The sequence below is a fragment of the Erythrolamprus reginae genome, chromosome 2 (assembly GCF_031021105.1).
Source record: "Erythrolamprus reginae isolate rEryReg1 chromosome 2, rEryReg1.hap1, whole genome shotgun sequence".
Lineage (NCBI taxonomy): Eukaryota > Metazoa > Chordata > Lepidosauria > Squamata > Dipsadidae > Erythrolamprus > Erythrolamprus reginae.
In genome coordinates, this window is record NC_091951.1 from 29603163 (window position 1) to 29625881 (window position 22719).

Consider the following 22719-nt stretch of genomic DNA (forward strand, 5'->3'; position numbering starts at 1 on the left):
AAGCTTGCTACACCACTCCAGATTGCTCCCAAAATCACCCCTCCAAAAGCTTGCTACACCACTCCAGATTGCTCCCAAAATCACCCCTCCAAAAGCTTGCTACACCACTCCAGATTGCTCCCAAAATCACCCCTCCAAAAGCTTGCTACACCACTCCAGATTGCTCCCAAAATCACCCCTCCAAAAGCTTGCTACACCACTGCAGATTGCTCCCAAAATCACCCCTCCAAAAGCTTCCTACACCACTCCAGATTGCTCCCAAATCACCCCTCCAAAAGCTTGCTACACCACTCCAGATTGCTCCCAAAATCACCCCTCCAAAAGCTTCCTACACCACTCCAGATTGCTCCCAAAATCACCCCTCCAAAAGCTTGCTACACCACTGCAGATTGCTCCCAAAATCACCCCTCCAAAAGCTTCCTACACCACTCCAGATTGCTCCCAAATCACCCCTCCAAAAGCTTCCTACACCACTCCAGATTGCTCCCAAAATCACCCCTCCAAAAGCTTCCTACACCACTCCAGATTGCTCCCAAAATCACCCCTCCAAAAGCTTGCTACACCACTCCAGATTGCTCCCAAAATCACCCCTCCAAAAGCTTGCTACACCACTCCAGATTGCTCCCAAAATCACCCCTCCAAAAGCTTGCTACACCACTCCAGATTGCTCCCAAAATCACCCCTCCAAAAGCTTGCTACACCACTGCAGATTGCTCCCAAAATCACCCCTCCAAAAGCTTCCTACACCACTCCAGATTGCTCCCAAATCACCCCTCCAAAAGCTTGCTACACCACTCCAGATTGCTCCCAAAATCACCCCTCCAAAAGCTTCCTACACCACTCCAGATTGCTCCCAAAATCACCCCTCCAAAAGCTTGCTACACCACTGCAGATTGCTCCCAAAATCACCCCTCCAAAAGCTTCCTACACCACTCCAGATTGCTCCCAAATCACCCCTCCAAAAGCTTCCTACACCACTCCAGATTGCTCCCAAAATCACCCCTCCAAAAGCTTCCTACACCACTCCAGATTGCTCCCAAAATCACCCCTCCAAAAGCTTGCTACACCACTCCAGATTGCTCCCAAAATCACCCCTCCAAAAGCTTCCTACACCACTCCAGATTGCTCCCAAAATCACCCCTCCAAAAGCTTGCTACACCACTGCAGATTGCTCCCAAAATCACCCCTCCAAAAGCTTCCTACACCACTCCAGATTGCTCCCAAATCACCCCTCCAAAAGCTTGCTACACCACTCCAGATTGCTCCCAAAATCACCCCTCCAAAAGCTTCCTACACCACTCCAGATTGCTCCCAAAATCACCCCCCCAAAAGCTTCCTACACCACTCCAGATTGCTCCCAAAATCACCCCTCCAAAAGCTTCCTACACCACTCCAGATTGCTCCCAAAATCACCCCTCCAAAAGCTTGCTACACCACCCCATATTGCTCCCAAAATCACCCCCCCAAAAGCTTCCTACACCACTCCAGATTGCTCCCAAAATCACCCCCCCAAAAGCTTCCTACACCACCCCATATTGCCCCCAAAATCACCCCCCCAAAAGCTTCCTACACCACTCCAGATTGCTCCCAAAACCACCCCTCCAGATGCTCCATATGTCACCCTATATTGCCTCCAAAATGACTTCCCCCCAAAGCTTCCTACACCGCTCCAAATTGCTCCCTAAATCGCTCCCCCAAAAGCTTCCTATGCTACCCCAAATTGCCTCCAAAGTCACTCCCCCAAAAGCTTCCTATGCCACCTCAAATTGCCTCCAAAATCACTCCCCCAAAAGCTGCCTATGCCACCCCAAATCTTTTCCATAGTCTTCCAAAACGACCTCTCCTTTCAAAATGCCACATTTCTCCTTGCTGCCTTCCTTCACTCCATTTGCCTTCCTTAAGACCTCGATTTGTGTGGCATAGGAAGCAGCGGGAGGGGCGATTTTAGGAGCAATTTGGAGCAATGTAGGAAGCTTTTGGAGGGGTGATTTTAGGAGCAATTTGGGGCAACATGAACCTTTTGGAGGGGTGATTTTTGGAGCAACTTGGGACAATGTAGGAAGCTTTTGGAGGGGCAATTTTGGGAGAGATTTGGGCTGGCGTTAGCCTTCATTAGGACCTCCATTCTTCGCTTCTCGCTGTATGTCTACTACGTTAGCCTTCACTTTGTCCTCCCGCCGCTTTTTTTTTAAGCCTTAAAATTTGGATTTTCCTAACGGGTTTGCACACATTATTTGCTTTTACATTGATTCCTATGGGAAACAATGTTTCGTCTTATGAACATTTCACCTTACGAACCTCGTCCCGCAACCAATTAAGTTCGTAGGACAAGGTATCACTATATTTCCTTTTCCCCATTTTCAACCATTTGTACCAATTTATTCCAAATTTCATGGTATTCTATCTAACCTTTATTTTTAAGTTCTACTGTCAGTCCATTTTCGCGCAAACCAATATTTTCTTTATTATCTCTTTTTTAGAAAGGACATCTCTATTTTTCCAATTTTCTGAATAACTGAATCTTGCTGCTGTTATAACTAATGTTCCCTCTAATTTTTTTCGGTGTGGGCAGAAAAGCATAGTGTCTGAGTGGCACATTTTCTTGCCTGAGCACCTGATTTTTTTTCACACTTTTCCCCCAAGACAAATGGTTGCATAATTATTTGGGTCGAAGTGCTGGGGCAGAATAAGGTCCCTTCCCCCTATGTTATTATGCTGTTCTGGTTGCCTAATTATTGACATCACTAGCATACAAAGATCCCAACTGAAATTAGCATGATCAATAATTTAAAGAACAGAAGACTGCAAATAGGCAAACTTAGATCAGCCGATGTCCAAGGGAAGAAGCCATGTTAAGCTTGTTTATATCTTATTTATGAGCTTGTTATAACTAATTTATATGGGGAAATAATAGATTTAAAGGATATATTTGGTCCCAACTAGTATATTATGTTCACAGAAGGCTTCATTTTAACGGAAGTCTACAATTGTTTGTATGTTTGCATGACACACCCAGTTCCTGCAACCGTTCAAGTTTTACCCTCCAGTCACCTAATTTTCTTTGTTGCTCTTCTCTGCACACTTTCTAGAGTCTCAATATCTTTTTTATACCATGGCGACCAAAACTGAATGCAGTATTCCAAGTATCACCTTACCAAGGCCTTATAAAGTGATATTAACACTTCATGTGATTCAATCCATGTGTTAGTGCAGCCTAGAACCGTATTGGCTTTTTTGGCAGCTGCTGCACACTGCTGGCTCATATTTAAATGGTTCCCCAGGATTGCCTTGGGCTTCTTTTGGCTATCCTCGTGCAGGAGACCAGGGATAGAGTGGCCATCTTCGAGCAGATCTAATAGAGGCCTAAAGATTTCCAGGGATAAAGGGCGTACCCGAACCGGAGATTTAACTGGGACATTTTTGGGGTTGCTATTGTTGCCATTTCCCACCTTGTGGAGCTTGGCACAGTGAGTATGTGATCAATGGCTGGCCAGAAAGAAGCAACGAAGGCGAGATGCTGGCACCAGAAATGGAGGGTGGATGGGGGACTTATTCCATCTCCTTTTGCATTCTGCATTTCCTGTCTGGCCGCTGTCAGGTGGTCAGATTAGGCAATAATATCTCTTCAGCCCTTATTCTTAACACTGCTACACCACAGGGTTGTGTGTTGAGTTCTTTACTTTATGCTTTATGTTAATGACTGCATTGCAACTCACGCTAGTAATACTATCACTAATTTTTCAGGCGATACAAGAGTGGTGGGACTCATGGGGGGTGGGAATGAGTCTGCCTATGGAGATGAGCTGGACCGTCTCTTTGCGTGGTGTGGAGACAATAACTTGGTCCTTTACACCAATAAGGCCGAAGACTTTTCATTTCCAGCCCCCTCCATCCCGTCTCTTCTCTCCCCCACTTCTTCCATCTCTCCCAGGAACGCGTCTCCATTCGGGTACAGACTGAAAGAAATCCCAAGTGCGCAGAAGCAAACAGCAATCCCCTCTACCCATCACACTTTCTCTCCCAACCCTCCAGCCATTAAAGGCAAGCCCGGCTCAGGGATCTGCAGCTTTATTGGTCAGAGAAGGAGCATGCGCATAACACCCTTCTCAGTACTAGCGGAGGGAGGTGGGGATCCCAGGGAAAAACTGGCCAGTTGGATAAAAGGGGAGGTGCCTGTCGCGCTCTTCCCATCTAGGAAAGAGGTCTCGTTGGTCCAGCCTATTCAGGTATTGGAGGGAAATTGTGGCGTTGCGATTTGAAGTTGCTCTTCCCAGTCAAAGAAACTGTTGAGCAGCCCCGTTTCTCCCCTCTTGGAAACCGGGGCAGTCGGGGCGAAGTGGCTGTCTAGGCCCCCTCGGACTCAATTTGGCTTGTTTCGGCCCCGTCAAGCAAGAAAGCCGTCCAGGCCCCGGGGTCTCCAGGGATGGAGGACGCTTCCTTCAGCCCGGAGATCCACCGGCGGCGCTTCCGCGGTCTCGAAGGCTGCCGCCAGGAGGCCGAGGGGCCCCGAGAGCTTTGCAGCCGCCTGCACCGGCTGTGCCGTCAGTGGCTGCGGCCGGAGAGGAGCAGCAAAGGGGAGATGCTGGACCGGGTGGTGCTGGAGCAGCTGCTGGCCCTGCTGCCCCCGGAGATGGCGGGCTGGGTGAGGGAGTGCGGAGCCGAGAACTGTTCCCAGGCGGTGGCCCTGGCCGAAGGCTTCCTGCTCAGCCGAGCCCAGAGGGAAGAGCCGCAGGAGGGGCAGGTGAGCTGGGGGGGGGGGGGGAGAACCGAGGATCTTTTAATATTTGCAATGAAAGGCTGTCAATCTTGAGTCAGTCAGGATCAAACTGCAGAACTGCCTGGCAATATTTGGAGAACTAATTTCATCTTTGAATCTTTTTGTTTCTTGAAATACTTCTTTTCTCCTGGAGATAATTGTAAGAGAATTCAACCCTATTTTCACCACCCACCCTCAAGTGGGATATATAGGAAGTTCTTGAATTTGAGGAAGAAGTCACAATTTCGTCTCCAACATCTCTTTTTCTTTTCTCAGGTGCAGAAATTAATTGGGTCATTTTTTTCCATTCAGCTGACCATATTCAAATTACTAATTCTCAATCACTTTATTACCTGAAATGTTACATTGCAACTGTACCTGTTTCTCAATCATTTCACAGAATATTATTTTCTAAAGTTAATGAAACAGTAGTATATCTCTGAACCATACAGGGAGAATACTTGTGTTTTCAGAGCAGTTCCATTAGCACTTCCGCAACACTGCTCTTTAAGTCCAACATCTATCTAGAATTTCCACAATTTACCCAGGAATAGCAGCAACATGCAGAGAGCAAAGTCTCTTACTTTGAGTCAGGTTGGGAAAATACTGGTACATGGGGAAAAAGTAAGGCAAGCAAACTAATCTGGTTCTGGTTCTCTGAAAGCAGATCATAAACCAGACGTTCATGGGGGAGATCTCCACAGAACTCCAGGAAAGAGGAGATCCATCCAGCCCTTCTCAGGAAATGCTTTTAAGGAGGATCCGACTGGGGCCTCCTTGCCAGGTAAGTGCAGGTTTCTTCTGAGAGCATTGGAGTAGAAACTCCATCTGACCATGAGCTCTTTTCCCCATCAAATGCTGAATCTGTGACCATTTGTCCTATCCCCCACCAAATGCACTGATGGATTACACCCAGCGTTCAAAATTGTTTTTGAGTTGCAAACAAGAAAATATTTGTAGGCTTCATTGTATTAGATAATTTGAAAATTAGAAATTATTAGAAAATTTGTTTGGTGGTAAGAGTTTAAACAGCTGCAACAATAAGACAGCTAGCTAAATCACTTGGGATTTCTAGAATCATTGCCAACATTTTGAAGCTGGCTAGGAAAAAATGATTGTGGATATGTCATGTTGAATTAGGAATTTGCTAGCCTAGGGGACTCTGCTCCCCGAAACATCCCTGCTGAGTTATTCTGATCCAATGAGAACCCCAGCAATGGTGGCTGTGTTGCCAATCTACAGCCCCTATGCACCTCAGTTATGATTTGTGGAGCTATGGTTTCCCAGCCTCAAAGGTGACGTGGAGATGCAGACATGAATATGTTTCCAGCGAGAAAATATCCGTTTCAGACTATTTATTTATTCCAGACTATTTATGGGACCTCCTCCTACGACACACGTCCCAGAGACCAATAAGAGCACACAGAGTTGGCCTCTTCCAGGTCCATTGACTAACCAATGTAGATTGGCAGGACCATAAGGGAGGGCCTTATCTGTGGCTGCCCCAGCTCTATGGAACCAACTACTCCCCCGATGTCTGTACTGCTCCCACCCTACTGGCCTTCCACAAGGCCACAAAGACCTCGTTTTGCTGGCAGGCCTGGTGGCCATGAATTGTCCATCTTTCATGGCCAAATTTTATTTTATGAATGATGTGCATGTATCAGAATAAATAAATAAATAAATGCCTACCAAGGTATATTTTCTTTATCAGGGATCTGGTCCATTTGAGGAGGTGACTGTGGACTTCACGCTGGAGGAGTGGGAGCTGCTAGATTCTGATCAAAAGACCTTGTGCAGAGATGTCACTTGGGAAGTCTTGAAGGGTATGGGTAAGGCCAGGCTTTCCCCTGCCTCCATTGATTAGGGGAGCTCTTTTTCAGTGGAGGATGGCTAGCTATTTATCCTCAGATGCTTAAGGTGATCATCCCTCCTTAAGGCCTTGTGAGAAATACTCACTGTGGACTCTAAAAATGTCTTAGATATTTATGGCAGGGGCTGAACAGATTGACCAATCAGCACCAAAAATTCTTTGTGTACCATCAGAATGTCCTAGATTATAATTTGTAGCCTTCATATCCCAGCTAGACACATAGATGGTACCAAACCTAGTACAGTGATACCTCATCTTACAAACACCTCGTTATACAAACTTTGCGAGATACAAACCCGGGGTTTAAGATTTTTTTTGCCTCTTCTTACAAACTATTTTCACCTTACAAACCCACCGCCGCCGTTGGGATGCCCCGCTTCCAGACTTCCGTTGCCAGCGAAGCACCCATATTTGCGCTCCCCTCCATGGGAAACGCCACCTCCGGACATCCGTGTTTTTGTGATGCTGCAGGGAAATCATAGCAGAGGAATCCCAGCAGCACAAAAACAGGTGCTTTGCTGGCAACGGAAATCCGGAGGTGGGGTTTCCCAGCGAGGGGAGCCTCAGTGAAATCACAGCATTGCAAAAACACAGAGGTCCAGAGGTGGGGTTTCGAGGACTTCGGTGTTTTTGCGATGCTGCGATTTCACTGATGTTCCCTTCGCTGGGAAACCCCACCTCCGGATTTCCATTGCCAGCAAAGCGTTTGTTTTTGCGATGCTGGGGTTCCCCTGCTGCGATTTCCCTGCAGCATCGCAAAAACACAGAGGAGGGAAGCCTCAGGGGAATCCCAGCAGCGCAAAAACGGGCGCTTCAGCTGGCAAAAGGGGTGAATTTTGGGCTTGCATGCATTAATTGCTTTTCCATTCATTCCTATGGGAAACATTGTTTTGTCTTACAAACTTTTCACCTTAAGAACCTCATCCCAGAACCAATTAAGTTTGTAAGATAAGGTATCACTGTACACATGACTTTGAGTGGGGGAGGATTCTCACCATTCTAATTGTAACAGAAATATTTCTTTTCCTTTTCCAAGGAGATGATGGGCTGGAAAATGAGAATAGCAAGCAAGCAAGATTAAAGACAGAGGGGTGTGAAGTTGAACAAGTGATATTTGGTCATGAAGAGCACACAAGGAGACGAGAGAGGAACCACTCAGAGAATGGAAGCAAGAAGTCATCCACTTCTGTTCCTGTTGGAATCCCTAGCTTCCTGTCTCAGCAAGATCTGGAAGGAAAGCAAAAGGAAAAATATGGGTGGAAAGAGAAAAATCCATTTGATTTACAAGAATGTGGCATAAACCAGACTGAAGGAAAAATGTATGAAAAATATATCAGTCATTCTTCCTCTCTTTCTTTACTAAAGGAACTAAACAGCAAAAGGAAACCACAACCCTTGGTAAAATCTGGGAGGGATTCCAGGCGGAGCAGAGAGATGAAACACTGCATGGAGAGGGGAAAGAGATTCATTAATGAGAATAAACATGTTCTCCACCAAAAGAGCCACGATGGGGACAGATCACATAAATGTCTCATGTGTGGAAAGGCCTTTACCAATAAAGGAAATCTTAATTATCACCAAAGGATCCACACTGGAGAGAAAACATATAAGTGCCTCAAATGTGGAAAGACCTTTACCCGGAAAGGACATCTATATCATCATGAAAGTATACACACAGAGGAGCGACCATATAAATGCAGGGAATGTGGAAAGACCTTTAAAAGGAAAGGACATCTTAATTGCCATGAAAGGATACATACTGGGGAGAGACCATATAAATGCCTCCAATGTGGAAAGACCTTTAACCAGCAAGGACATCTTAATGATCACAAAAGGATCCACACTGGGGAGAGACCATATAAATGCAGGGAATGTGGACACAGTTTCATTACCAACGCTCGTCTTATTTGCCACCAAACTAGCCACACTGGAGAGAAGCCATATAAATGCCTCCAATGTGGAAAGACCTTTACCCAGAAAGGAAGTCTTAATCATCATAAAAGGATCCACACTGGGGAGAGACCATATCAATGTATGGAATGTGGAAAAAGCTTTACAACAAAAGGACAACTTAATCGCCATGAAAGGATACATACTGGAGAGAAACCATATAAATGCCTCCAATGTGGAAAGACCTTTACCCAGAAAGGAAGTCTTAATCATCATAAAAGGATCCACACTGGGGAGAGACCATATCAATGTATGGAATGTGGAATAACTTTTATAACGAAAAGACATCTTAATCAACATGAAAGGATACACACAGTGGAGCGACCATGTAAGGTCTGGGAGACCGCCTTCTGCCCCACAAATCCCAGTGACTGTTGAGGTCCCACAGAGTTGGTCTCCTTAGGGTCCCGTCGTCCAAACAATGAGGGCTGGTGGGACCTAGGGGAAGAGCCTTCTCTGTGGGATCCCCGACCCTCTGGGATCAGCTCCCCCCCCAGAGATTCGCACTGCCCCCACCATCCTCTCCTTCTGAAAGAGTTTAAAAATTCATCTTTGCCGCCAGGCTTGTGGCTTTTAGATCATCCCCCTGACCAATGAATATATTAAATATGATTGTTGAATGATTGGTTTGATAGGTTTTCTTTTAAATTGAATTTAATGGTAGTTTTTTAATGTACTATGAATTGGATTCATATTATTGTTCTGTTTTTGTACATGGTGTGAGCCGCCCCGAGTCCTCGAAGAGGGGCAGCATACAAATCCAAATGAATAAATAAATATAAATTCATGGAATGTGGAAACTCCGATGCGCAAAAAGGGCACCTTAATCGTTATGAAATAATACACACTGGAGAGAAACCATTTTAATCTTCATGGAAGAATCTCCTTAAAAATTTCCATTGTTGGAAGTTTCACAACTGGAGGCTAGTTGTTCTGCTTCTAAATTGTTACAACTGCAGGAAATTCCTCCTTAGTTCTAAGTTGCTTCTCTCCTAGTTTAGTTTCCATCCATTGCTTCTTATTCTATGCTCAGGTTCTTTGGAGAATAATTTGACTCCCTCTTCTTTGTGGCAACCCCTGAGATATTGGATCACTGCTATCATCTCCCCTAGTCCTTCTTTTCATTAAACTAAACACACCCAGTTCAACAAACCGTTTCTTCATGTTTTAGCCCCCAGTCCCCTAAACATCTTTGTTGCTTTCTCTGCACACATTCTAGTGTCTCAATATACTTTTTACATCGTGGCAACCAAAACTGAACGCAGTATTCCACGTGTGGCCTTACGAAGGCATAAAGAGGTGTTGACACTTCATGTGATTTTCATTCTATCCTTTTCGTAATGTAGTCTAGAACCGTATTGGCTTTTTGGGCAGCTGGTGCACACTCCTGGCTCCTATTTAAATGGTTCCCCAGGAGCAGGATAGCACCTCAGATTGCCTTGGGCTTCTTTTCGCTATCCTCCTGCAGGAGACTAGGGATAGAGTGCACCCTCGGAACAGAGATTCTTAAAATTATTTTTTCCCTTCACAACCAGCTCAGGGGACCTAGAAGCGTCATTGGGCATAGAAAGCCCATGCGCATAAGGCCGTTGTCGGTACTCGCGAGTCGAAGGGAGGTGGGGTTTCTAGGAAAAAGTGGCCAGTGGGATAAAAGGGGAGGTGCCTGTCGAGCTCTTCCAGTCTAGGAAAGAGCACTCGTTGGTTCAACCGCTTCAGGCATTGGAGGGAAGTTCTGGCGGAGCGATTTGAAGCTTTTCTTCCCAGGCGCAGAAATTCTTGATCAGCCCCGTTTCTCCCTTTTCCTCGAAACCTGGGCAGTCGGGCCCACGCGGACTCTTTTGGCCTTGTTTCGGCCCCACTCGAGCAGGAAAGCCGTCTAGGCCCCGGGGTCTCCAGCGATGGAGGGCGCTTCGTTCAGCCCAGAGATCCACCGGCGTCGCTTCCGCGGTCTCGATGGCTGCCGCCAGGAGGCCGAGGAGCCCCGGGAGCTTTGCAGTCGCCTGCACCGGCTGTGCCGTCAGTGGCTGCGGCCGGAGAGGAGCAGCAAAGGGGAGATGCTGGACCGGGTGGTGCTGGAGCAGCTGCTGGCCCTGCTGCCCCCGGAGATGGCGGGCTGGGTGAGGGAGTGCGGAGCCGAGAGCTGTTCCCAGGCGGTGGCCCTGGCCGAAGGCTTCCTGCTCAGCCGAGCCCAGAGGGAAGAGCCGCAGGAGGGGCAGGTGAGCTCGGGGTGGGGAGGGGAGAACCAGGGGTCGCTCGGGGTCTGCAGTGAACTGCTACTAATAATGACAGTTTGAAGGCTGTCGATCTTGAGCCGGTCAGGGTCAAACAGCAGAATTGGTTGCACTCTGCAGTCAACAAAATTTGCCTCCTGACTGCCTGAATTGGGAGATCTAACTTCTCTGAATCTTTTTATTTCTTGAAATAGTTCTTTCCTCCTAGAGGTAATTCTGAGAGAGAAGAGAATTGAACCCTGTTTCCACCACCCAAACTCCTGAGAGATATAAGAGGGTCTTTGATTTTAGGAAGTGGTCACAATTTCTTCTCCAACATCTCTTTCCCCCCCCTTGGCTGCAGGAATTAATTGGGTCCTTTTTTCCAATTCAGCTGATGACATTGGAATGATTAATTGTCAATTCTATATCTGACTTTATTACCTAAAATTTTACATTGTAACCTGAAGGTGTTTTTCAGTCATTTCATAGAATATTGTTTTCTAAAGTGAATGAAGCAGTTGTGTCTCTCTGAATAGTTAGTTCTTCCTTACAGGAATACTTGTGATTTCCTTAACAATTCTGTTAGTTATTGAAACAGGGCTCCTTAAGTCAAATACCTATCTGAAATGACGAGCATTTGCCCAGAACTAGAAGCCACATGGAGAGCAGAATACCCAAGCTCTTTTACTTTTATTTGGGTTGTGGAAATACAGGTACAGAGGCAAAAAGTAAGGCAAGCGAACTAATAAGGTTCTGGTTTTTGAAAGCAGATCATAAACCAGACTCTTCTGTCAGGTGCAGGAGCCATTCATGAGGGAGATCCCTGCAGAGGTCCAGCAAAGAGCAGAGCCCTCCAGCCCTTCTCAGGAGCTGTTTCATAGGAGGATCCAACTGGGGCCTCCTTGCCAGGTAAGTGCAAATTCCTTTCTAGGCTGCAGTAAAAGGGTGGGTAGAGGGGTCTCGCAGTGCCTGATGAGACAATCTGCTAAGTTGTAAGGAGAGGCCCATGGGATGCGAACAAGGAGCCTTGAAAAGCAAGGAGAGGCAGCAGCAGCCCTTTTCTATCCCGTCCCCACCTCGACTCATTTGCAGATGACCACTTTCTAAGGTAACAGAGGTTGACACACACCCTTTTCTCCACCCCGGGCTATAGATGGATGGATGCATGGATGGATGCATGGATGGATAGATGATGGGTGGATAGCTACCTAGCTAGATAGATAGATAGATAGATAGATAGATAGATAGATAGATAGATAGATAGATAGATGGTAGATAGATGACAGATAGATAGGTTGATTGATTGATTGATAGATAAGATAGATGATGGATAGATACCTAGATATATGATAGATAGATGGATAGATTAGATAGATGGATGGATAGATAGATGGATAGATAGATTGATTGATGGGTAGATAGTTAATGGATAGATAGAGGGATGGATGTATTAGTAAGATAGATAGACAGATAGATAGATAAATAGATAGATAGATAGATAGATGGATAGATGGATAGATGGATGATGGATAGATAGAAGGGCGTGGAGAACTCGAAGTGGTTTCCCCCGGACAGAGAAGCCGTGCAGGGTTGCTGGGGCTGCCGAGGATCAAGCAGAGGGGGGGTAAGCGGTGGCCGAATTACAACTCCGGGCTGCTACTTTAACTGACCCCTGCTTCTTTGGCCGGGGAGACAAAAGGGAGCGCGTGGCTGTCCCCGCGTGCTCCAGAGGAGGGGGAGGAAAGTTGGCATCTTTTCAAGGGAGCCTTGTCTGAAGTCGAAGTGCCAGGATTCTCACTTGCAGCCATCTCCGAAACCTTTCAAGGAGGATGGAAGCCCCGTTGGTTGACAAGTCGCCATTGGTCTTTCATTCCTCGGTGTGTTGAAGATTGTTCTTGAGTTGTGAGGAAGAGAACATTTGTAGACTTAAATGTATTAGACAATTTGAAATTTAGAAATTATTTAAAAATTGTTTGGTGAAAAGAGTTTAATACAGTACTTCATATTTCTTGGGAAGAGTGCTAAAAACTAGTTAGGTATGAATCCCATGAAGATAAAACAATAAGTGATTTTTAAATAGCTACAGCGGTAAGACTGTTAGATAAGTGAATTGGGATTTTTGGGTTCATTGCCAACATTTTAAAATAGGCTAACAAAAATTCTTGCCATTGCTGTGTTGCCATTCTACAGCCTGGATGCATCTAAGCCATGATTTGGGGAGCTACGGCTTCCCAGCCCCAAGACTATGTGGGAATGCAGTCCCCTTATGGCAAGAAAATATTTGTTTAGTTCCGTGTGAACCCATTTTGTGCAGTAAGAGAGAAAACGTCCAAGTCTTTCCTGGTAAAGTCTTTCAAAGAACATTTTCTTTCTCTATCAGGGATCTGGTTCATTTGAGGAGGAGACTGTGGACTTCACACTGGAAGAGTGGGAGCTTCTAGATTCTGATCAGAAGACCTTGTGCAGTGATGTCACGTGGGGAGTTTTGAAGAATATCGGTAAGTTCAGGCTTTCCCCTGGCTTCCATTCATTGGAGGATTTCTTTTTCCGTGGAGGATGGCTAGCTATTTATCCTCAGATGCTTAAGGTGATCATCCCTCCTTAAGGCTTTGTCAGAAATAGTCACTGTAGACTCGTAAAAAGTCTTAGATATTTATGGCAGGGGCTGAAAATATTGACAAATCAGTACCAAAGCTTTAATATATTTCTTGGCTGAAAAATTGTGTGTCATCAGAATGTGCTAGATAATGATTTGTAGCTTTCATATCCTAGCTAGACACATAACTGGTACCTGGAACACATTTATTTATTTATTCCTTTCCCTTCCTTCCTTCCTTCATTCCTTCCTTCCTTCCTTTCCTTCTTTACTTACTTACTTAAATTTCTATGCCCCCCTTCTCGAGGCCAATTGATGCCGTGTTTGTGAGAGGGGGTGGGATCATCACCATTGTAATTGTAACAGAAATACTTCTTTGCTTTTTCCAAGGAGATGACGGACTGGAAACTAAAAATAGCAAGCAAGCAAGATTAAAAACAGAGACGTGTGAACTTGAAGAAGTAATATTTGGGAATATCAAGAAAGGAAATCTTAATCATCACAAAAGGATCCACACTGGGGAGAGGCTACATAAATGCATGGAATGTGGGAAAAGCTTTACACAAAAGTGGTACCTTACTTCACATAACAAAATCCACACAGGGGAGAGACCATATAAATGCTTGGAGTGTGGAAAAAGCTTTGCAACGAAAGGACAACATAATTGCCATGAAAGGATACATACTGGAGAGAAACCATATAAATGCCTCCAATGTGGAAAGACCTTTAGCCACAAAAGAAATCTTAATGATCACAAAAGGATCCACACAGGGGAGAAACCATATAAATGCATGGAGTGTGGAAAAAGCTTTCCAACGAAAGGACAACTTAATCGCCATGAAAGGATACATACTGGAGAGAAACCATATAAATGCCTCCAATGTGGAAAGACCTTTAGCCAGAAAGGACATCTTAATGATCATAAAAGGATCCACACTGGGGAGAGGCCACATAAATGAAGGGAATATGGAAAGAGTTTCATTACCAACGCTCATCTTATTTACCACCACACTAGCCACATTGGAGAGAAACCATATAAATGCCTCAAATGTGGAAAGACCTTTAGCCGGAAAGGAAATCTTAATGTTCACAAAAGGATTCACACAGGGTAGAGGCCACATAAATGCAAATAATGTGGAAAGAGTTTCATTACCAATGCTCAGGTTATTTCCCACCACATGATACACTCAGGACAGAGAGGCCATATAAATGCATGAAATGTGGAATAACCTTTTTAAGGAAAAGACATCTTAATCAACATGAAAGGATACACACAGGGGAACAACCATATAAGGTCTCAGAAAAGGTCTTGGCTGTCAGGAACTAGGGGAAGAGTCTTTTCTGTGGGAGCCCCGACCCTCTGGGATCAGCTCCCCCCGGAGATTCGCACTGCCCCCACTGTCCTCTCCTTCTGAAAGAGTTTAAAAACTGATCTTTGCCGCCAGGCTTGGGGCTTTTAGATCTTCTCCCTGACCAATGAATGTTTTAAGTATGATTGTTGAATGATTGGTTTGATAAGTTTTCTTTTTAATTGAATTTAATGGTTGTTTTTGAATGTACTATTAATTGTATTCATATTATTGTTCTGGTTTTGTACATGGTGTGAGCCGCCCCGAGTCCTCAAAGAGGGGCGGCATACAAATCGAAATAAATAAATATAAATTCATGGAATGTGGAAACTCCTATGTGCGAAAAGGTCACCTTAATCGTTATCAAATAATACACACTGGAGAGAAACCATGTAAATGAATGGAATGTGGAAAGACCTGCAGACGATAAGGACATTCTAATCTTCATGGAAGGATCTACTTTAAAATTTCCATTGTTGGCAGTTTCACAACTGGAGGCAAGTTGTTCCACTTATTAATTCCACCTTAGTTCTAAGTTGCTTCTCTCCTAGTTTAGTTTCTATCCATTGCTTCTTGTTTTATGCTCAGGTGCTTTGGAGAATAATTTGACTCCCTCTTCTTTGTGGCAACCCCTGAGATATTGGAACACTGCTATCATCTCCCCTAGTCCTTCTTTTCTTAATCGTCAAATAAGTGTATATATATATATATATTCATAGAATGTGGAAATCCCTATGCGCGAAAAGGGCACCTTAATCGTTATGAAATAATACACACTGGAGAGAAACCATGTAAATGAATGGAATGCGGAAAGACCTGCACATGAAAAGGACATCTTAATCTTCCTGGAAGGATCTCCTTAAAAATTTCCATTGTTGGAAGTTACAAAACTGGAGGCAAATTGTTCCACTTATTAATTGTTCTGTCAGAAAATTCCTCCTTAGTCCTAAGTTGCTTCTCTCCTTGTTTAGTTTCCATACATTGCTTCTTGTTCTATGCTCAGGTTCTTTGGAGAATAATTTGACTCCCTCTTCTTTGTGGCAACCCCTGAAATATTGGAACACTGCTATCATCTCCCTAGTCCTTCTTTTCATTAAACTAGACCCACCCGGCTCCTGCAACCGTTTCTTCATGTTTTAGCCCACAGTCCCCTAATCATCTTTGTTGCTTTTCTCTGCACTCTTTCTAGAGTCTCAATATCTTTTTTACAACGTGGCGACCAAAACTGAATGCAGTATTCCAAGCGTGGCCTTACCAAGGCATTATAAGGAGGCATTAACACCATGTGATTTTCATTCTATCCATTTGGTAATGCAGCCTAGAACCATATTGGCATTTTGAGCAGCTGCTGTACACTCCTGGCTCATATTTAAATGGTTCCCCAGGAGCGGAGTAGCCCCTCAGATTGCCTTGGGCTTCTTTTGGCCATCCTGCAGCAGGAGACCTAATGGAGGCCTAGAGATTTCCAGGGATAGAGGGCGCCCCCGAACCGGAGGTTTAACTCAGACATTTCTGGGGTTGCTATTGTTGCCATGGAGTAGATGCTGGCACCGGAAATGGAGTGTGGATGGGGGACTTATTCCATCTCCTTATGGATTCTGCATTTCCTTTCTGGTCGCTCTCATGTGGTCAGATTAGGCAATAATATCTCTTCACCCTTATACTTAACCCTGGTCCACCACAGGGTTCTGTATTGAGTTCTTTACTTTTTGCATTTCCAAAAAAAATCGGGCACCCACTGAAAAAAAATCTCATGTGCGCAGAAGCAAACAGCCGACCTCTACCCATCACACTTTCTCTCCTCCCATTTCCCGTCATAAAAAGGCTAGCCCGGCTCAGGGGTCTGAGAAGCATTATTGGGCAGAGAAGGAGCATGCGCATAAGACGACGGTTCTTGCGAGGCGGAGGGAGGTGAGGTTTCCAGGGAAAAATCTGGCCAGTGAGCTAAAAGGGGAGGCGCTTGTAGCGTTTTGCCCGTCTAGGAAAGAGCACTCGTTGGTCAAGCCTCTCCAGGTATTGGAGGGAAATTGCGGCGCAGCGATTTGAATCTGCGGAGAATCACTGAAGCAGCCGAGAAGCCCCGTTTCTCCCTTACTGGACTGGCTGTGTGGGCCACCTCGGATCCCTTGGGCTTGTTTCTGCCGCCCTCGAGCAGAGAAGCCGCTCAGGCACTGGGTCTCCAGGGATGGAGGGCGCTTCGTTAATACCGGAGATCCACCGGCGTCGCTTCCGCGGTCTCGATGGCTGCCGCCAGGAGGCCGAGGAGCCCCGGGAGCTTTGCAGTCGCCTGCACCGGCTGTGCCGTCAGTGGCTGCGGCCGGAGAGGAGCAGCAAAGGGGAGATGCTGGACCGGGTGGTGCTGGAGCAGCTGCTGGCCCTGCTGCCCCCGGAGATGGCGGGCTGGGTGAGGGAGTGCGGAGCCGAGAGCTGTTCCCAGGCGGTGGCCCTGGCCGAAGGCTTCCTGCTCAGCCGAGCCCAGAGGGAAGAGCCGCAGGAGGGGCAGGTGAGCTCGGGGTGGGGAGGGGAGAACCGGGTATCTTTTAATATTTGCAATGAAAGGCTGTCAATCTTGAGTCAGTCAGGATCAAACTGCAGAACTGCCTGGCAATATTTGGAGAACTAATTTCATCTTTGAATCTGTTTGTTTCTTGAAATACTTCTTTCCTCCTGGAGATAATTGTAAGAGAATTCAACCCTATTTTCACCATCCACAATTTTGAGGGATACAAGAAGTTCTTGAATTTCACTAATAAGTCACAATTTCATCTCCAACATCTCTTTTTCTTTCCTCAGGTGCAGAAATTAATTGGGTCACTTTTTCCAATTCAGCTGATCATATCCAAATTACTAATCCTCAATCTCTTTATTACCTAAAATGTTACATTGCAACTGTAGGTGTTTTTCAATCATTTCACAGAATATTATTTTCTAAAGTTAATGAAACAGTAGTATATCTCTACCCATACAGGGGGAATACTTGTGGTTTTCAGAGCAGTTCCATTAGCACTTCCGCAACAGTGCTCTTTAAGTCCAACATAGAAACATAGAAAACTGACGGCAGAAAAAGACCTCATGATCCATCTAGTCTGCCCTTATATTATTTCCTGGTTTTTTATCTTAATGGATGGATATATGTTTATATATTTTTATCCTAAGAGAAAAATACAGGAAATAGTATAAGGGCAGACTAGATGGATCATGAGGTCTTTTTCTGCCGTCAGTCTTCTATGTTTCTACGTTGGACTTAAAGAGCACTGTTGTGGAAGTGCTAATGGAACTGCTCTGAAAAGGACAAGTATTCCCCCTGTATGGTTCAGACATATACTACTGTTTCATTAACTTAAAAAATAATATTCTGTGAAATCATTGAAAAACAGCTACTATCTAGAATTTCCAGCATTTACCCAGGAATAGCAGCCACATGGAGAGCAAAGTCAGGTTGAGTCAGGTGGGGAAAATACTGGTACATGGGGGAAAAGTAAGGCAAGCAAACTAATCTGGTTCTGGTTCTCTGAAAGCAGATCATAAGCCAGACGTTCATGGGGGAGATCTCCACAGAACTCCAGGAAAGAGGAGATCCATCCAGCCCTTCACAGGAAATGCTTTTTAGGAGGATCCGACTGGGGCCTCCTTGCCAGGTAAGTGCAGATTTCTTCTGAGAGCATTGGAGTAGAAACTCCATCTGACCATGAGCTCTTTTCCCCATCAAATGCTGAATCTGTGACCATTTATCCCGTCCCCCCAAATGCACTGTTGGATTACACCCTGCGTTCAAAATTGTTTTTGAGTTGCAAGCAAGAAAATATTTGTAGGCTTCATTGTATCAGACAATTTGAAAATTAGAAATTATTAGAAAATTTGTTTGGTGGGAAGAATTTAAACAGCTGCAACAATAAGACAGCTAGCTAAATGACTTGGGATTTGTATGCTCATTGCCAACATTTTGAAGCTGGCTAGGAAAAAATTTGTGGTGGGCGTGTCATGTTTACTTGGGAGTTTGTTAGCCTGGGGAACTCTGCTCCCCAAATAATAATAATTCGCCACTACATCATGTAGTCCTAGGTGCTTGGGAAGCACCCGACTGGTGATGAAATACGAAATACAGCATATAGTGATCTCGTTTGCTGTGTTGTATTGACATAATATTATTACAGTATTCTTATTATTATTATTAATAATAATAACAATAATAATATTAATTACATTTGTATGCCGTCCCTCTCCGAAGACTCGGGGTGGCATACAAATTAAAATGATCAAGTTCAAGTAAGCAAAACATTTATAAATTGTTTTATAAATTTTTTGCCACTGGCCTACCTAGCCAAGATGTACTTAATGTCATCCTCGAAATGTTGGAAATGTAAAGAAAGCATAGGAACATATTATCACATATACTTTGCAAAAAGGTTTTGGAAAAAAGCCTAGAAACTATTTGGAACAAATTACTGCCAAACAAACAAATTACAGTGCTGCCAAACGAATCCCAATAAAACCCGAATTATGCTCAGGTACTTAAGGCAGATATTTAATACTGCACGTAATAAATGTTCAGAGTCCATTTTGGAGATAGCGGCATATAAATAAAATAAATAAATGAAATTCTCGAAATTGTGGAAATAAATAAGATGGCATTAGAATTGCAGGAAAGAGATGACATAGAATTCTATCTGACATGGAGTAGATGTAATAATCGGGGGAATCTGAAAAAATACTTTAAAAATTATGAATTTATAAACTGTAAAATCCCCCAAAATTTGAAAGGAAAACGAATGTAATCTTTTTAATCCTTTAATCAGACGTATATCATTCGTTCAAAGATAAATTTTTTAACAATGACAATGTTTTATAGCTGTAAACAGTAATCTGATTTAGAAATACAATAATGTTAGTAATACTAAAAGTATAATTTATTGTTAAATGATACAAGTTGCCTGAAAAAACTAAGGGTGAACAGAGGGTTGGCATTTGTATAAATCGTTGTTTGTATAAGATTTGATATACATTTGTAAATCAGAAAATTACTTTTTCTATATCTGTATACGTTTTTGTATCTTTCTGTATGCTTTGTATGTTGTGTTTTGTCCTGTGTTTATGGTTCTTTTTTTATGTAAATACTCAATAAAGGTTTTTCTTACTGCTCCCACCCTACTGGCCTTCCACAAGGCCACAAAGACCTGGCTTTGCCCGCAGGCCTGGGAGCCATGAATTGTCCATCTTTCATGGCCAAATGTTATTTTATGAATGGTGTGCATGTATAAGAATGAATGAATGAATGAATGAATGAATGAATAAATGAATAAATAAATAAATGCCTACCAATCTACATTTTCTTTAACAGGGATCTGGTCCATTTGAGGAGGTGACTGTGGACTTCACGTTGGAGGAGTGGGAGCTGCTAGATTCTGATCAAAAGACCTTGTGCAGAGATGTCATATGGGAAGTCCTGAAGGATATGGGTAAGGACAGGCTTTCCCCTGCCTCCATTAATTGGGGGAGTTCTTTTTCAGTGGAGGATGGCTAGCTATTTATCCTCAGATGCTTAAGATGATCGTCCCTCCTTAAGGCCTTGTGAGAAATACTCACTGTAGACTCTAAAAATGTCTTAGATATTTATGGCAGGGGCTGAACAGATTGACCAATCAGCACCAAAGCTTTAATATATTTCTTGGCCAAAAATTCTTTGTGTGCCATCAGAATGTCCAAGATTATGTTTTATAGCCTTCATAACCTAGCTAGACACATAGGTGGTACCAAACCTAGTACACATGACTTTGAGTGGGGGAGGATCCTCACCATTCTAATTGTAACAGAAATATTTATTTTCCTTTTCCAAGGAGATGATGGGCTGGAAAATGAGAATAGCAAGCAAGCAAGATTAAAGACAGAGGGGTATGAAGTTGAACAAGTGAAATTTGGTCATGAAGAGGATACAAGGAGACGAGAGAGGAACCACTCAGAGAATGGAAGCAAGAAGTCATCTACTTCTGTTCTTGTTGGAATCCCTAGTTTCCTGTCCCAGCAAGATCTGGAAGGAAAGAAAAAGGAAAAATATGGGTGGAAAGAGAAAAATCCATTTGATTTACAAGAACGTGGCATAAACCAGACTGAAGAAAAAATGTATGAAAAATATATCAGTCATTCTTCCTCTCTTTCTTTACTAAAGGAACTAAACAGCAAAAGGAAACCACAACCCTTGGTAAAATCTGGGAGGGATTCCAGGCGGAGCAGAGAGATGAAACACTGCATGGAGAGAGGACAGAGATTCATTAATGAGAATAAACATGTTCTCCACCAAAAGACCCACGATGGGGAGAGATCAAATAAATGTCTCATGTGTGGAAAGGCCTTTACCAATAAAGGAAATCTTAATTATCACCAAAGCATCCACACTGGGGAGAGACCATATAAATGCAGGGAATGTGGAAAGACCTTTAAAAGGAAAGGACATCTTAATCGCCATGAAAGTATACATACTGGAGAGAAACCATATAAATGCCTCCAATGTGGAAAGACCTTTAACCGGGAAGGAAATCTTAATGCTCACAAAAGGATCCACACTGGGGAAAGACCATACAAATGCAGGGAATGTGGACAGAGTTTCATTACCAACACTCGTCTTATTTGCCACCAAATCAGCCACACTGGAGAGAAGCCATATAAATGCATGGAGTGTGGAAAAAGCTTTACAACGATAGGACAACTTAATCGCCATGAAAGGATTCATACTGGAGAGAAGCCATATAAATGCCTCCAATGTGGAAAGACTTTTACCCGGCACGGAAATCTTAATGATCACAAAAGGATCCACACTGGGGAGAGACCATATAAATGCAGGGAATGTGGACAGAGTTTCATTACCAATGCTCGTCTTATTTGCCATCAAACTAGCCACACTGGAGAGAAGCCATATAAATGCCTCCAATGTGGAAAGACCTTTAGCCAGAAAGGAAGTCTTAATTATCACAAAAGGATCCACACTGGGGAGAGACCATATCAATGTATGGAATGTGGAATAACCTTTATAAGGAAAGGACATCTTGATCAGCATGAAAGGATACACACAGTGGAGCGACCATATAACGTCTCCAAGACCGCCTTCTGCAGCACAAATCCCAGCGACCGGTGAGGTCCCACAGATTTGGTCTCCTTAGGGTCCCGTCGACCAAACAATGACAGCTGGTGGGACCTAAGGGAAGAGCCTTCTCTTTGGGAGCCCCAACTCTCTGGAATCAGCTCCCCCCCGGAGATTCGCATTGCCCCCACCGTCCTCTCCTTCTGAAAGAGTTTAAAAACTCATCTTTGGTGCCAGGCTTGCGGCTTTTAGATCTTCCCTCTTACCGATGAATGTATTAAATATGATTGTTGAATGATTGGTTTTCTTTTAAATTGAATTTAATGGTTGTTTTTTAATGTACTATTAATTGGATCCATATTATTGTTCTCTTTTTGTACATGGTGTGAGCTGCCCCGAGTCCTCGAAGAGGGGCAGCATACAAATCCAATTAAATAAATAAATATGTATAAATTCATGGAATCTGGAAACTCCTATGCGCGAAAAGGGCATCTTAATTTTTTATGAAATAATACACACTGGAGATAAACCATGTAAATGAATGGAATGCGGAAAGATCTGCAGGTGAAAAGGACAATTTTAATCTTCATGGAAGGATCTTCTTAAAAATTTCTATTGTTGGAAGTTTCACAACTGGAGGCAAGTTGTTCCACTTATTAATTCCACCTTAGTTCTAAATTGCTTCTCTCCAAGTTTAGTTTCCATTCATTGCTTCTTGTTTTATGCTCAGGTGCTTTGGAGAATAATTTGACTCCCTCTTCTTTCTGGCAACCCCTGAGATATTGGAACACTGCTATCATCTCCCCTAGTCCTTCTTTTCATTAAACTTGACACACCCACTTCCTGCAACCGTTTATTCATGTTTTAGCCTCCAGTCCCCTAGTCATCTTTGTTGCTCTTCTCTGTAATC

General features: G+C 43.9%; 1 pseudogene; it reads left to right on the forward strand.

The window, feature by feature from the left end:
• Window positions 1-3833: 3833 nt before the first annotated feature.
• LOC139159290 (zinc finger protein 845-like) lies at window positions 3834-22266 on the forward strand (annotated as a pseudogene).
• Window positions 22267-22719: the final 453 nt, after the last annotated feature.